This window comes from Protopterus annectens, chromosome 6.part0, assembly GCF_019279795.1.
Source record: "Protopterus annectens isolate FY-2018-M chromosome 6.part0, PAN1.0, whole genome shotgun sequence".
Lineage (NCBI taxonomy): Eukaryota > Metazoa > Chordata > Ceratodontiformes > Protopteridae > Protopterus > Protopterus annectens.
Window position 1 is genome coordinate 253,458,702 of NC_056737.1, and position 17,049 is coordinate 253,475,750.

The 17,049-nt window shown below is 36.6% G+C and overlaps 1 protein-coding gene across 1 annotated transcript in view; it reads left to right on the plus strand.

The window, feature by feature from the left end:
* DPH6 (diphthamine biosynthesis 6) overlaps positions 1–17,049 on the plus strand; it is a 2,556,557-nt gene that overhangs the window by 1,515,094 nt on the left and 1,024,414 nt on the right. The window lies entirely within an intron of this gene.

Here is a 17,049-nt window from a genome sequence, read left to right on the forward strand (position 1 = left end):
CATAGCTACGCCAACCTAGTCATGGCTATGTGTTAAAAGCAGAAGTTTTTTCCTTCGCCCTTTTACAAGAAACATGTCATATTTATAGACGTTTTGTGTATGATTTGTTTCTTCTTTGGAATGGTAGTGAGGATGAGTTGTATAGTTTCTTTGAAGAAATCAATTCATTTACAAGTTTTTTGAAATTTACTTTGACAGTCTCAACTTGTACTATCCCCTTCTTGGATGTTCATATTGAACGCCTTAGCAATGGTAAACTTAACACAGGTGTATACAGAAAACCTTGCTATAAAAATACATTATTACACAGGGAAAATATGCCTCCTAGATATGTCTTTACCAATATTATTAAAGGTCATGCAATCCGGGCATCTAGGTTAAACCCTATGCCAGGTAGTTTTAAGGCGGAATTGGTAACCCTCCACAAAAGATTATTAACAAAGAAATAGAAAGAAGATGACATTTCTATAGGTTTTCAGTGTATAGAGAATTTTAGATTAGATAGGGCATGCCCTTATTTTTCAGAGCAGGGCAATGGATATTATACTACAGAAAGCAACGCCACCAACGTTAATGTACCAATACAAAAAAATCTCATTATTCTACACACATGATTTCTACCAAATAAGAGACATCTTGTGTAAGCATTGGAATGTTTTAATAGTTGACCCGAATATTAGGGAAATTGTGGGTGAATACCCACAATTTTTATTTAAAAACAAGATGAATTTACATAGACTCTTATGTTATACTAATGCTACTTCATTCCATGCAAATAGAAGTCATTTTGGCACCAAACCATGTAATAAGTGTAATTTTTGCACATTTATATGTGAATCTAACATGTTTATACATCCCAATACATCTAAATGTTTTAGCTTTGATGTCAGTGCTAGTTGTGATATGGAACATGTAGTTTATCTCGCTTTATGCTCTTCCTGCCCTGCCTTCTATGTCGGTAAAACTGATAGAAGGCTTAAGGACAGGGTGAGGGAGCATTTATATCAGATCCGTATTCGATCAAACACCAATGCTTTATCTAAACATGTTTTAGAAACCAACAATTCACATGCTTTTAAGTTTTTAGTTTTATATATTAATACACCTAGTTTGAGGGGAGGGGACCTAAGGAATTATACCGAAAGAAATGAAACTAACTGGATTATCAGACTGCAAGCACATATTCACCCTGGTCTTAATGATAAGGTCCCTTAAAGACCAGCTCTTAAAAACAGAAGGTTTCATTTTGAATAGTTTTTTAAACATTTTTAATTTTTTATATAATAAATTGTCTTATTGATGGATTAATTAAAGATATTATTTATGTAATATCTTTAGGATGCTTGAGTGATGTCCATTTTTATGCAGTTATAATGCTTTAAATATTTTGTCTTTACTTCTTGTATGGGTGTATTATAATACTATTTTATTGTTCACTTTAAATGTATATGGTTTAATTATGATGGCATCATTAGGCTTAATTAATAATTGAAGGTGTACCTGAATGTATATAAGGTGTGTCTTGAACTGCTTTATACTCTTATGGTTTGAAGAAGCCACTTTGGCGAAAGTGCTTACCAGATATCTGCTAATAAAAGATTTGGTTTTAAAGAAGTTAACAGCATCTTGCTTCATTGGTTTGGATTATTCTTATATTCCTGGTCTGAAGAGACTTGTTGTATGCTGTTTGGTGTGATTTATATGACTTTGGTCTGAAGAGACTCCTTGTATGCTGCTTGCTGTTCTCTGCATGGTTTTGCACCTGAGCAGTTTTCTTTATTTTTATGATTTTATTTCTGTGCTTTCTGCTCAGGAGCGTACATTTTCCTGTGGTATTAATTGGTATTTGGATTATAGCATTTTAAGTGATATATTTTATATAAATGGTCAGTCACCGTGCTGTACTGCAGAATTCTTAGTATGTGGATTGTATAATGCATATGCAGTACTACTGACAGGACGTTATAGCAGAAAACTAAGAGAAAGCAGCACAGATTGGGAGTGGCACATTTGATTTTAAAGCATTATCGATAGAAAAGAATGGTTGCATTTTAAGTGTCTGCACCAGGAATCATTTTAATACCCACTGTTTTACATATATTGAGTGATCTAGAAAATGCATAACATGTCAAATGTTTGTTACTTAGATTGTAGGAACACAAATCAATATAAGGCAAACAGTCCTAGGATAGTAAGATACCTGGTCATATACACTTTTAAAACGGCACACTTAAAAGTTCTTGCCATCAAGTAATGAATATTTCCCACTTCCCAAATCAAGCAGGACCATACATAACCCTGGTGTAAATTTGTGCCTACCTGTGTAGTATGTACAGTTAGCCTTAAAGGTAGCCAGAGTGATACTTTGTTTGACCTGTAGTGCCAATGTATTACATCAGTGGGAATATGTTGAGTTAGTAATCTATCCAACAAATCTTATTTATTTATTGTTGTATATTAAGTTTCATGTTTGTAGAGTCATTGTTCTGATTATTAAAAAAAAAAAAAAAGCCAAATAAGATTGGTCTTTCATGGCTGAAAAAGCTAAATACAGGTCACCTTGAAGCAGCCAGTAGGGTACTGAATATAAGCAATCCATTACAGATGTTCCTATAACAGAATCAATACTGTAATATTTTTCTATGTCATTAATTATTCTAATGCATCCTGCCCTTACAGCCTAATGTGTAGGAAGTTGTCAAGACTATTTACTATCAATTAATCATGATAAAACAACCTGTTTTGAATGAGTAAATAGACAAAAATGGAAAAATAAAGAATAGATCAATAAACTCCTTAAACAAACTACTATAGAAATGGAGCATATTGGAAGCAGAAAACCTAGTCAAAGAACATGAGCACAATGCAAAGAGAATAGTCTAACTACTGTTTGAAACCAGTTCCTTCAGATCACCATTGTGATTACTTTAGCATTAGGGTTCTATCTGACCAGGATCTGCAGCTTCATCTTTCTGTCATATGACCTGGACTAACATGCAGACCAATGAGAAGACAGAAAGTGCAATTAAACTTTATCTCTAAAAGGAGCTGCTGGAGTGCAGAAAAAAATCAGTCTCTGTTGATTCAACTTTTTGGAATCTGTAAGATGAAGATCAGCAGGACCATCTTCGGAAAGCTGTTGAATGAAATGGACCAGAAGTTGGTGAGACTGGTTCCACATCGAAGTCAGTGTCATAATATGTCCCTGAAGCAGTAAGCTGAAAAATCGAAATCCTTTGATAATACATAAGAATTATTCTCAGGTGCTTCTAACCCTTCAGTAATCCAGATGCTTTAACACCCCAAGAACAAAAAGTCCTGGTGGCACAACATTGAGCTGATGTGGAAGATAAATTCTTATAGGTATATCCTCACATAGCAGTTTGAAAAGTAGATGAGGAGAAAGCTACAGTTTTTTCATGTACCCATTACCTGTTTAATGAAATTAGTAACCTTGAAAGCAACTGGGCAGTTTGATACTTAGGGTCTAAAACTGATAGCAACTCTCCACCCCCCTTGCAATCTTTATCTTTTTAGGGCATTGGGTAGTGGATACACTGGTTGAATGGACACTGCAGCAACCAAATAAAGACTTACATTTTCATCCAGCCATATCCATGTTACGAATATCCAAGGTCCGTTCTGTGCAGTAAGTCAGATGTAATCCTGGGCTTGTTGTTGTTGAGTGGCACATTTATATCCATCCCTGCATAGTGCCATTGAAGAGTGCGTCCTAGGAACCCTCCTGGCATGGCCAACAGTAGTCCTTGTACTGTGCAGAGATCACATGGTTGAAAATCTATATGTTGATTCAGCACAGGATGCTGGGAAGTAATCACCACATGCACCTCAGCGGTACTCCCCGGACGATGCACAAAGGCCCACCATCAGCATTCACCCCTCTTTTTACATCATGTACAATGATTCCAACAGGTCCCACAGACCCAAACAGGGAACTGGGATGGACAGAAAGCATGAATTAAAAAAAGAAGGTCCTATACATAATAATAGACCCCAGAAAAATCAGGAATAATAAACACAAATACAGTAATATCAGAAAACAGATAAAAGCAGCACATCGCAAGATATATCCGGGCATCAAATATCAACATTCCCAATTGGAACTTAAGAAGCCTGCTTAGCTTTTAGATCTTAATATTAATTAGCACTCTTCATGAAGCAGTAGCTTTAAGAGACCAGTGGCACTTAGACCACCAGTGGCACCAGCACCTGGTAAAAGATACCTCCACAAAAGCTTCAAGTCAAGCAGGGGACTGATAAACAGCAGATACCACGTACATAATACAATCAGAATTTAGGGAAATTATGGAATGCCATCCAAGAGGACAGTGTTGCTGAAACTGTATAAATAGATCCATTGAGGACAGTCCATTTAAAACTATATGGACTACACCATAAACAGATCAGACCAGCTTTCTAGTATTCCCTAAAATAGGGAATATAAAACAATGATGACTTGTCAGTTAAAATAAATGATATTACCCCTAATAAAACTTAGTTAATTTGATTTGAAAAGGGTCAAATAAAGTTTAAATCTCAACTCTGAGTCGAATATTGCTGGGGTTGGGGGCTGGCATAATGATTAAGGTGTTTATCTGTCCGTTAGGAAATACAGGGTTTGATTCACATCAAGGGAAAATTGGTTCGATTTAAAATGGTCCATAAGGGCTGCTAAGTCTAGTACTTACCGATTAACCTATAAACATATGAATACTGAACCAGATTAAAGCATCAATTGGAGTAAATGTGGTGCCATTACAACACTGAGTAGACAGACATGAGCACAGATGACATAACAGACCTAAGACAACCACAGAGCCAATAGAAAGTTCCATAGTGAATTCTAAATAACCCATAGAGGAAACTGGTAATGTTAAAGACAAGTCAGTAGTAACTTAAGACACAGGACAATAAATAGAGCTAAACTGACAGCAAAAAAGCTAAAGCAAAAGCTGATCAGTTAAACTGGAAAAAATAATTGTTACATAATAAAATAAAATAATAATAAAATGTCCAAGTAGCTTTGTGTAAAAAGATGGCAGCAAAGCAGTGCTGAATCTAACATCAGAAGGTTCTGGGGATGCCTGGTAAAGGGATTTCTGTTGAAAGTCTGAGGACCACAGCTAGTCCTAAGAACTGTGAGACTGAAAGTGATAGTTGTGGACATATATACAAAGTCCAAGATTGTGACACTTTGGAGTATTCACCGAAGTCCCCAAACTCAGCAAGTACGGCAAGGGCAAGGCACCAAAAGGGAAATTCCAAAGTCAAAGGAATAACGTAATAAGGAGGAGACCTGAGATACATAATCTAATCATTCCTTTCATGAGACTGAAAGCAACAGGAAGGCTTGGTATTTGTAGCAGCACAATAAATGACTTTATGCACACTACTTTGGGCTGGCATTTTTCTTTTTTGACTTTGGAGTATTCCCCTTACTTTGAGATACAATTTTGTTAACATTACTACATATAAGCGAAGTGATGTGAACATGCAAGAGAGCCTCTTGCAAAAAATACTGTAATGGCATTACAGTGAGTTTCGTAACTCACTCTAAGACAGGAACTTTATTTTTCTGATTTGAGGAACTTGTAAATGTTAGACTTATACTTCTAGCTGAGAGTCAGTTAAAGAGTGGCAGATATGAAGGAAATGCAGAGAAGGAAAAAAAATACAACAAACTCTGCCATTCTGAGCAACTGCAAGGATAAATACAACTTAAAGCATAAGTAATTCTGATGCAAGATAATCGAACAGCAGCCAAGCATCAAAGGAGGAAACTCCAGAATCAGATCCCAAATGTGGTTAAGGATCCAGACATCCAAATAGCTGCCAGTTTTGTCTGTTATTGACAAAATCCCAAGCTTTAGAGATATAATGCAAACACGGACAAATGCCACAATGAATAACAGAGCAAGTGGTGAACCTCAGCAAATTCTGAAACAGGCTGCAGACTCCAGAACCAATGTAAAAAAGGTAGGCCAGTGTGAAAAATAAGGTATTTACTAAAATTATGCTTAGGGTATCCTGCAGGCTTAGCCACTGCACAGTTAAAACAAATAACTGGATGCCAATATAGAGATTAAGCAGCCAGACAGCATCCTTTTGCCAGGGTTCATGTTTTGTAAGCTGAGTTATTTTCCCCTTGCAGCCTTTCATTTGCTAGAGTTTGGCACTGACTGCTTTAACTTCAATACGGTAGACACACTGGTTGCTAGTGGCTATCTGTACAAGGCAGCATGTCTCAGACTGTTTTCTTTCCATAAGGATGCCTGTCTGGCTTCTGTGAATGCTTTCTTTAGGATTAAGCTCCTTTTTGGACTGTGAGTGTAGCATGTGTCTTGAAAAATAGACACATTCTAACCCCCTTTTAGTGAGAGGTAGTCTGATTTCATCCAATGCAAACACAAACTTGTCCACTGCCAAGTCAGATTCACAGCTCACATGTACATCCATAGACACCATAAAACATCATACACAACCGTGCCATCAGACAAAACCTACATTGTTAAAAAACGTATTGATCAATACTGTTTTATACTAGGAGAAAAATGAGCCACCCCCTAGTAATTCTAATTCTGAAGTTCCCATTACCATACAAGAAACTGGATGTTAACCCTCAAACCTCTCATAAATTAAAGTGCAGTTTCACACTGCTAGGCATTTGTGCACCTTATCTGTTGCTTTACTGGTCTCACATCAGTAAAATTCAGACTGCCAGTGGTTGCACTTTTACATGCTTCCTGATCATGGATGGCCTCCAAAGAGGAATAAAGATACATCCATTGTTGAAGGTATAGAAGTAGATACTCTCCCATCTGCTTTCTCTGTACCTTCTTAGTAATTTAGCAGAAAGAAAATGCCCAAGTGCCAAGGGAGACATATCATACACTGGTCCAGCTTGGCCTTCCTGTACTGAAGTGAAGTGTCCTAAGAAACTCAACATCCCTCAGTAGCCCTGTCTCCCTTAGGCCACTCTGGTCTAAAAAGCCATCACCTGGAACAAGTGTTCACTAGTTATCATCCAGAATGGTTATGTTGTCATGTTGATCAAGTTAACCTTGCCTCCTCTTCTGCTGACAGTTTATTCAGGGGAGCTACTCTTGCATATTCTATGTCACTCATTGCTAACTGAGCCTTTGAGAGTGCTGTATTAGGGGGAACAGGGCAGTAGGTTCTACTTCCAGCTTTTCATGACCCATTACAAGTTTGAGGGTGTCTCATCCACTTCTGAATTTAGGCTACTTCAACTGTCACTTCAGTTATGTGAAGTTCTACAAAGTCACTTGTTGCGCCATGCTGACTGACAGGCTTTTTGATGTTATTGATTGACATGATAGATGCCTGCTATCACTTCAGCATCTGAAAGCCACACAGGATGTTTCTGCACTTTGTACTGGATGGGCACCACCTTTAGTACATGGAACTGCTGACTGGGCACCTATGGTATTTACCTGTACATTGGCTATAGTAATAGAGACCTTCCAGCATTGCAGCCTTATTGTGTGCCTTATCTGTATGTCTGGTTGCTGCTTGCTCCATTCAGGAATTCATGCTGGTGTTCCTAACATGTATCTTTTTCTTTGCTGCAGTTTTTGTGCTTTCTTGCGGTGCAAACCCTTATTCAAGCAGGGAAAAAAAAAACGGGGATCGTGAGGTCATGTGCAGCCCATAGTGCCATTGCAGAAATACTCCACATAGGGTCTAAGGTGCTTATGTTTTTTTTTTTTTTTTGAAAGCATAGACAGCTATGCAGGGGTTCTACGTACTGAAAAGAAACTCAATAAACAGATAGTATGATGAGTGCTTACATTACTTTTATACACAGGCCAAAGATTGCTAAGCCTTTGTTCAAAAGATACTGAGTAATATCTATTCATTATCAAAAAGAGCTTATTGGAGACCCAGGTACCGCTTAGAATGTATTTTATTGGATACCACAGATATGATACCTGGTACAGACACAAAGTGATAGTTCTAAAACCAAGGAAAATGCAGTGCCTTTATGCAGAGCCAACGCTTGTCTGCATATAATACTAGGTGCATAAAATCTGTGCTATCTTTTCCTTAAAAAAGATAATCAGAAATTCATATGCTAAATAAAAATGGCATTTCTCATGATGAACTGGTCATAGCATAGGTTCTGCTCCTTAAACATGACTCATTTCTTATGCTTACCAAATAATAAATTCTCTTAAGAAGATAAGTGAATATTTAGGCTTCAGAATAAATTGATCTTTTGCTGCATAAATCATTAGTTTCACTGGGAGTTTAAAACCACAGTTGTCATATATTCCGTCTGATAACAATTCTGGATAGTACAATGCATGATTAAAAGACAGTTGATGAAAACAGAGCTTATCTTTACAACTTAAGAAGAAAATGATTACATAAAATTTCCAGTAGAAATTGTACTTATTTCTAAAATAATCCTCCATTTTTATGTAGCCTTACTTTAATGGGAGGGCTTCTTAACAGTTTCTCATCACTCTATTTCAAAAAGTAACTGCAGGCTTTCTTTCCTTTGTCTTTATGAAAGTCTGTTATTCTGGATGGAATATCAAGATGCATGCTTATCATTAGATCACTGTTGCAGTAGCATAAAGCAATATAGGGATGTATCCTGCCAGGAATCAGACATTTGGCCAGTGTACAAAAAGCTTTTCAGCACCTCCTTGTGCACCATATAAACCACTGGAGCACAAAAGCTTGCCAGTATGAAAGGGGACATACAGGTGCCAAAATTCAGGTATTTTTTGCCGTTGAAGAATTTAGCCTGATGTCTTATCTACATTGCAACTTCAGTTTCAGCAGTCAGCTCACATATCAGCTATCTTGGTAGATAAGTGCCCCTTAGTGAATCTTCCTTTCTTTTCAACTAGAATTTGTGGTAATTCTTTCCTCGTGTCTAGCAGAAAGGGAAAATGTGCATGGTGTAGACAAATCGTATACAAGGATTGCCACATGGCCCTATGTCTTTTTTTCAGAAGTAATCATATGATCCTGTTTCTGGAATATCTGTCTGTCTTTCTGTCCTTTACCCCTAAGACTATTCGCAGATGATTTAATAGTCTTAATCTCTTTTTAAAGAACCAACATCTCAAAGCCCTAGCTTGGTCCTCCATGGCTACTGACTCCTCTTCATCAGACGCACTCCTTCAGACTAAGAAAATGAAAAAAAACACTAAAGATGTTGCTGAAGGAATCCATCTCTCAACTTTGCTTTCCCAGTAGGACAATGACGAATCTGATGTCGCCATCATGGATCCCTCAAACTGAGAGTCCAATTTCCCTGATCCTTCTGGTGTTGCTCCTTGAGAAGCTGCTATGTTTGAGAAATCAGGCACATTCACAAAGACTGGATGTCAGGCACTTGCTAAGAAGGGAGAACACTTTCATTTTTCTGAATAGCAGATTGTATATGTCATGTCATAGTACAAGAGGAGATAATAGGATCCCTTGTAGAAGTTTGGATGTCCAATATAACCAAAACAATCAAGCTGGGCACTCTCAAGAAAAAAATATCATAAGATCAAGCAGACACCACCCCACCCACCCACTCCAACGAGTGTCAAGAGGTTCCCAAGAGGAATGGTACAATTTTGCAAAAGGCCTGTTTATGGCTTTTTTCAGACTTTACAATCCTCAACAGCAGTTTCCTCTAATTCTAAGAGGAAAAAGTTCCACTTGTTCTTCTGAGAAAGTGTTGCTTTCAGTCTCATGAAAGGAATGATTAGATTATGTATCTCAGGTCTCCTCCTTATTACGTTATGAATCAGAATCTGAGAAAGATATCTCTTCTGATTCTCCAATTGAGGAGAGTTCATTTTCACATGCCATTTCCAAAATGAAGAACCTGTTTTTGTGGGAGGGAAAAGAGATTTCAGAAGTGGTATCATGACCTTCCTAAAGCTGATTCTCGCAAACCCTTTGCAGTGCCACCAGTTCTGGGGGGGTTGGAAGATGTTTTTACATCTGTATGTTCATCTCCAGATTCTCAGCCACCTGCTTCAAAGAAACCTTACAGGCTATATAAGGTGCCTGAATCCTTCAAATACCTCTACAGAAATTCTCTGGCAGATCCTGTTGTCATGTCTATGTATAAGAATGGAGCTTCCAAGCCCTTGGCATCTTCCAGTCCAATTCAGAGTGAAAAGGATAGCAGGGCATTTGACAGGAATGTTAAGAAGGTCTGTACTTCTTCAACCCTGGCCTTCAGAGATGTAACTTGCCAAGCCCATATCCCAAATACATTCTTGCAATGTTTACAGACATGCAAGAAATTATTTCTAACCTGCCCGTGTCATATTCCAAATCCTCCCTGACTATTATCCTTTAATCTGCATCTCAAGTCACAAAACATACCTTAACACATTCCTATAATGCAGTTGATGCAGTTTAGCCACACGTTCAGCAATGCACAAAAAATCCTGGCTGAGGTTACAGAGTTTCCCAAACGATGTTACATTTCCAGGTCCTCAGTGGCCACTTGGAGAAGCATGTCCTTTTTCGTAGCTCCGCTGCTGAGGTCTTCAAGTGCTTAGAAAAAAGGAGTATGTTTATCAAGGGAGTAAAACAGCTTTTTCTGTCAGTAGTCCCACAGTAAAGCAGGAAATCTTCCTGTATTCTGGGTCCCTTCTTCAGGAAACATTTCAAACCAAAGCAACAATATATCAAGAAGAGGGAAAATGGTATATGGGGGTCTTCATAGTTAAAAAAAGAGTACATGACTATCTAATGCACATTCATGCTATTCAACCTAAAATTTATATGCAAGTGACTTTAAATACATTCAGGAATACTTACCCCTGTGGCACATATTCATGACTGTGGATCAACATATCACAAATACTCTTCCCTCTGCTGTAAGAAATACGTGGTATTTTTAATAAAGTATGAATCCTACCATAATATTCACCAAAATGTATTTAACACCTTCACCACATTATCAAATAAATTATTTTATTGTACGCATGATACATCTTTTTGTGTACAAAATGTTCTTCCTTCTTAGAATGTTGAAAATACTTGATACTCAAGACCATAGCTTTATCCATGGTAAATACCTTCCAGTATACTGAAGATGTATTTTACTTGGATAAAAGCTAGTATTATATAAAAAAATTTCTGGCAGCTGTTGACTTTCTATGTTTAGCCGTGCATATGTACCTTATACCTTGAATTTCCAAATGTATATCCAATTATTTAGCCTCATTAAAAACTATTCTGTAAGTAAACAGTAAATGAAAGTTTTATTTTTAATTTTTTAGTAGAACTTGAATTGTCATTGGTGCCCTCACCCTTTCAAATAAAAACTAAATTATCAATATATCTGTAGTGTCATCTTGCATATTTATAAAAAAAAATCCCTGTAGATATATTTCTGTTTCACTAAAGCCACAAATAAATTAGCATATGTAGGGAAAAGGTGCACTCAAAGATCTGCTTTTAATTTGTTCTATTCTTTTCTTACAGTAGAGGCAAACGTATTGGTGATGTGATAGTCCATGGTCATTTTATTCAACCTAAAGTTAATTTCCAGTGATTTTAAATGCATTCAGGATTACTTATCCCTGTGGCACATGTTCAGTTTGTTTTTATACATAGAGAAGTTTGGGAAAATAATGGATTACCTTTTACATCAATGGGTTCTTTTAATTTTATACAGACAGAGAAAAAGAGAGATGCACATATATAAAACTCTGATGAAATTGAATGAATATGATATTGAGTAGACAGTGGATAGAAAAGCAAACAAGTTGTTACAAATACTACATTTATCAGTGTTCTACACAAATGACAACAATCCTGAAGTACATTCTGGAAAAAATGAATACATATTCAAATATTTAGCCAGTGTATGGTTGCATACTTTGGGCCAGATTCCATAAGACTTGCTCTCTCTCTGTAACTGACTTACTTCAGTGTAAGCCTGCGCCATTTCTGAAAGTCTTGATCTCAGTGTAAGTGACTTACTTCACTGCAAGGTCTGTCTATAAAGCAGACTAAAGAGGACCAGATTCCAAAGGAGTTGCTGTTGATGTAAGTGAATTACTCCAGTGTATACCTTGAAGTAAATCACTTACAAAGAGAGCAAGCCTTTTGGGATTGGAGCAGGCTTACACAGGAGTAAATCATTTATACTAACAGCAAGTGTTTTGGAATTGGGCCAAATGTGTTTTCACTAGCTTAATCACAGTTTAAAATATATTACTTTATATTACCATTTGACTGTGCCATCTGTCATTTTATTGATTCAGTCTGAAAAACTGTGGCAACATTTTTGAAAAACACTTGCATTTAATCAAGTAAATGTCTGTTTTTTTCTCTTTTTGCCTTTGTTTTCACTTAGGGCTTAACCATATGTGCATTTCTTTTTTCAGAATATGTTACTAATGCCATGTTTTCTATTCAAACCAACATTAATGTTGTATCCTCACCATGTGTTTCACTGCTTATGGCCCATGAATATTAAAATTGTGGTTGTAAATGTTGCTTTACTCCTCTATGCTGACTGACATTACTGTTACCATTATGATTTACTCACATACCATAACTGCATGTTAACCCTAGAACCACCTACAGGTTTAGCACCATCAGTAAGAAGAAAAGCTGCATCACAAAAGAGGCATATTACAGTGTGAGGCAGATTTGGCTTTCTCTGGCCACTTGCGTCTACTTCAAGTATGAAGCATACTATGTTTTGTTATGTAGGTTTCACAGCAAGATTCCCACAGTTTACCTGCAGCAAACTCACCAACCTGTTTGATTGCTTTACATAGTAGAAAGAATAAGTTAACTAACATTGCACTAAACTGTTTGGCAAAAGACATCCGGGTACCATTGTAGTCAAAGTACCATTTTGACCTTCAGCAAGTCATTTGGCTTCACCTCATTATACCTCTCCAAGGTAAAGTCCTGCCCAGTTTGACTTCACCTTATTATACTCCTCCAAGAAAAAACTCTACCCCTGTCAGTAAAGATATGTAAGCACATTTTATAGTATTGAGGATCACTTTAATATAAATTTCCACCATGCATATATGTGTACACATTTTAAGAGCATTTCTATGCCATTTTAATGAAAGTGGTCCTAAACTGGCCATGTTTGCTAATTTAAGAAATACATTTACAACCAGGTTATCATGTACAGTCTTGCTTGATTTGAGAGGTGGGCACTATTAAGTATTCATAAATGATAGCGAGAACTTTTGAACATGTCTGCTTAAAGGTGTATATGGCTACGGTAAGTCATGGGTTCAGGGATCGGTTACCTAGTATTGCCTATGTTCCCCCATCATGTTGCTAAACTACCTTGTGTATATTTACATTTGCAGATGTTTCGGGTAGTTATGATTCCAAATCTTGAGTAATTGTGTGTGACAGGTGCTGAGGCTGAGTAATACACAGCAAATCATGTTGTAGAATTTGTAATAAGTTTTATTTCGTATTATTAAAAATACTTTGCTTGCAGTATGAGAAAACCTTGAGTACGGAAATAGACTGTGTTACAGAATCTTTCATTTTCACTTGGTGACATTAAAACATGGTGATTGGCATTATTACTGTACACTGCTTGTACCTCATGCTCACTTCTTGGCCGGGCTGCCTTCTGAGAGAAATTGGTGTGTTCCTCTTGTGTTTACACAAGTTTCTGGTTTCCTATCATGCTAGCAGATTGACTGGTGATGCTAAATTTCCCCTTTTGTGTGTATGTATGTGTGCCCTGCCATCCCATCCAGTCCAGGGCTACTTTCTGCCTTGCATCCATTGCATGCCATGATTGGCTCTGGTCTTTGTACCACTAAATTGAATGAAACCAATATAGAAAATGTATGAAGAGAAATGTTAATTTGTTGGCATATCATGTGTTTATATTTTTTCCTACTTGGAGAACTATGAAGAATACTTATGTAGCATCCCTAATCAGTTTATATTAAAAGTAGATGTATTTATTTACTTATTATTTACTTTTGTGTTAATCAGATAACTGAACTGAGTCACGATGGACCATTTTTCAGTCGTGTCTGGGCCAAAGACAGAGAAAACAAGGTCAAATAAAGGAATGCATGCATTTACCGTGTTTTATATAATAAAATGTAGTACAGAAAAAAAAAACACTGCCATTATAAGCTAAAGAAGCGATTAGCAAGTAAAGTACTGCATCATCTGACTGTAGAAGTTTTACGTGACCAGAACACCCTGGACACAGCACAGTCTAGACCCAAGGCATTGGCTGCTGTCTAGACGGTAATGCAGCATAGATTAATACAACTTGTACAGTATGGAAACATCTGAGTTTTGTAAAAAATCCTGGTATATCAGTCATTTTAAAGGAAGGTTAAACTCTTTTCCTGTAATCAGTAAAACTTTGGACTTTGTTATGTAAAGTAAGGAGGGTGAAACTGTTCAAATGGGGGAGGGCTTTGCCCTCCTGACTCACCCAGGACAAAAAAATGCTCTACTATTGGGGGGTTTCAAAAAAACATCCTATAATAATAGTAGGATACTATAAGAACGGGGAGAGGGAGCATGGTATAGTATTAACAAGAAGGGTGAATTACATGATAACTGGACGATTATTTAAGACCTGGGAGAGTGATGTTCTGTTTCTTAAAAAACTAAAAAACTGCTCCAAAGCTGTGTGCCCTTGTAGTAAGTTACATTACATGACTATGATTAGTGATAAATACTTTATCATTTGACTGTAGATGTCTACAGCATCATTGTTTAAGTGACCAACACGCCCTTTCATTGGAGCATTACCCAGGGCTATAATTTTGCATTTATTTATTTTTTTAACTATTAATCAGTCATTAAATTGCAATGTCATTTTAGCAGGTCTGTTTTCCTTATCATATTACACACACACACACACACACACACACACACACACACACACACACACACACACACACACACACACACACACACACACACACACACACTGTAAAAGGAAAAAACTTCAAAGACCAATTCACGTTAGGTTCAAGAAAGGCACCCTTTATTACTTGCAGCAAGGAGACAAAGCATGTAGGCACAAGATTTGTCTAGCTCTTTGGTAATCAGTATGTTATTCTCATACAGTTCTCTTCATGTCACACAGAAAATGTTACTAAACTATTGCTGACGTAGTTAGACATAGCTTTCTGTATGTTCTACAGAAAATGTTACTAGACTTATTGCTGACTAGGTTAGATTATTTGCTAGCGTGCAAAACATTTTGAGAAAAACAACCTGGCCTTGGGCTTATTTTAGCCCACCTTAACTTTTCAGTTCTTCAATTGTGCAGTTCTAATACGTGTTACATTTTGTCTAGATTCAAGGTACATTTCTAGCTTTGGTACAAGTAATGCTGACTATGGTTTATACTTTCAAGCATCTATTGTTTTCTTTATCAAAGCTTCTAGCAGCTGCATACTTTCTCATGGCATAAGCAGAAATTAATATCTCTTTGTTAAGTTTCATGACATTTGCAGAAATGAAATGTCTCTTGTTATTTTCATGACATTAGCAGAAATTAAATGTCTCTTGTTAAGTTTCTAATAGCTGTGCAGATTCATACAGTGTGAACAGAATAAATGTATTAACCCTTTTAAACCTCGAATGCACTAAGCATGCATATTACTATTATATATTTTTCTAACACACACACACACACACCTCAGAAGTCTCAGACATTTGTCTAGAATGTCAGTTGGTGCACTGTACTTCTGAGTTCCAGAATGCAGCTGCTTAACTTTGATTTTGCAACAAACCAAGTTTCATTTTTAGATAGCTAAAATTACCATTTAGAAGACAAAGTGAGTTATTGTTCTGTGGTAGTTTCTAGCTTTTTACCATTTGTGCACAATTTCTGCAGCCTACTTTAAAATGGAGTGTTGGCTTCAAATGTGGAGAAAACTGCTTTGCATCCACTTCTGTATGAAAACAAAAAAAAGTATATTTAAGTATGAGTTTCTTTTGCAAAGCTTGTATACTAGGTGGCTGATGTAAGACAATAAAAAGAGAGTATTAACATTTACAGACCCATTTTCATAATAATGCAGGTAGTATGCGATTCTTTTCTCCAACAAGGATGCAGGTATGACTGTAAGAAAACAATTATTACGATACTGTCCTTGTTTATATGATAACATTGACTACAAAAGATCATAAAGGGACAATGTTGCACAGAAAATAGTGAGATGTCACTGAAAAAATTAAAATTATATCAGTGATACACCACAGGACATCACCACAACACAGCAACTGGAAAGTGTAATGTCAACACTTAGACTTGACCATTGAATCTACTTGTGTGACTGATCAGCAAGAGTTTTTCCTTTGCTTCATAGTTTTATAATAAACCAACAATATGTCAATCATTGTAGGCTTGGTCAACAATGCCACGAAAAAAAAACCCTTGATATTTCCAATTTTCCAATGTCTACAAACACACTGCCATGATCTCTAAATTAGGTTAGCCTTAAACATTGTATGCTGCTGTCTATTAAAACCATCCTCATAAATCTGCACATCTTCTGCTAAAGTGTACTGCTGAAGTGTTGTGACATTTTATCAGAGGTATATGAGAGTACTTGTACAACATTGTACTCTAATAAAATGAGACAGGACACCATCGATTACTTCCCCAAACTACCTAAGGCTGGCACATTGTGATGTGGTGGAGAGTCACAGCTCATCTTTCTTTAAATGAAACATAAAGGATTTTGCTTGAGGGGCATTCATCATCTGAAATCTTGTTTGTTTGAGACACCATCTTCAGAATAACATGAACAAAATTATCTTTAGTCAACAGCAACGTATTTGTTTCTGAAGTTTATGCCATAACATGGCATTCTTATTTATGTTCAAGAAAAAATTGACAGTTATTTTTTGGCAAGTGGAATATTATGAAGACAGCATTTACTAAATGAGTAGAAAACATTTTTAAGATATTCTCAAAGGAGAGTAATGCACGTTTTTTCAAAGTATGAAATGTGACATATATCTTTTTGCATCATTTTCACATTTCAGGCTCGTCTC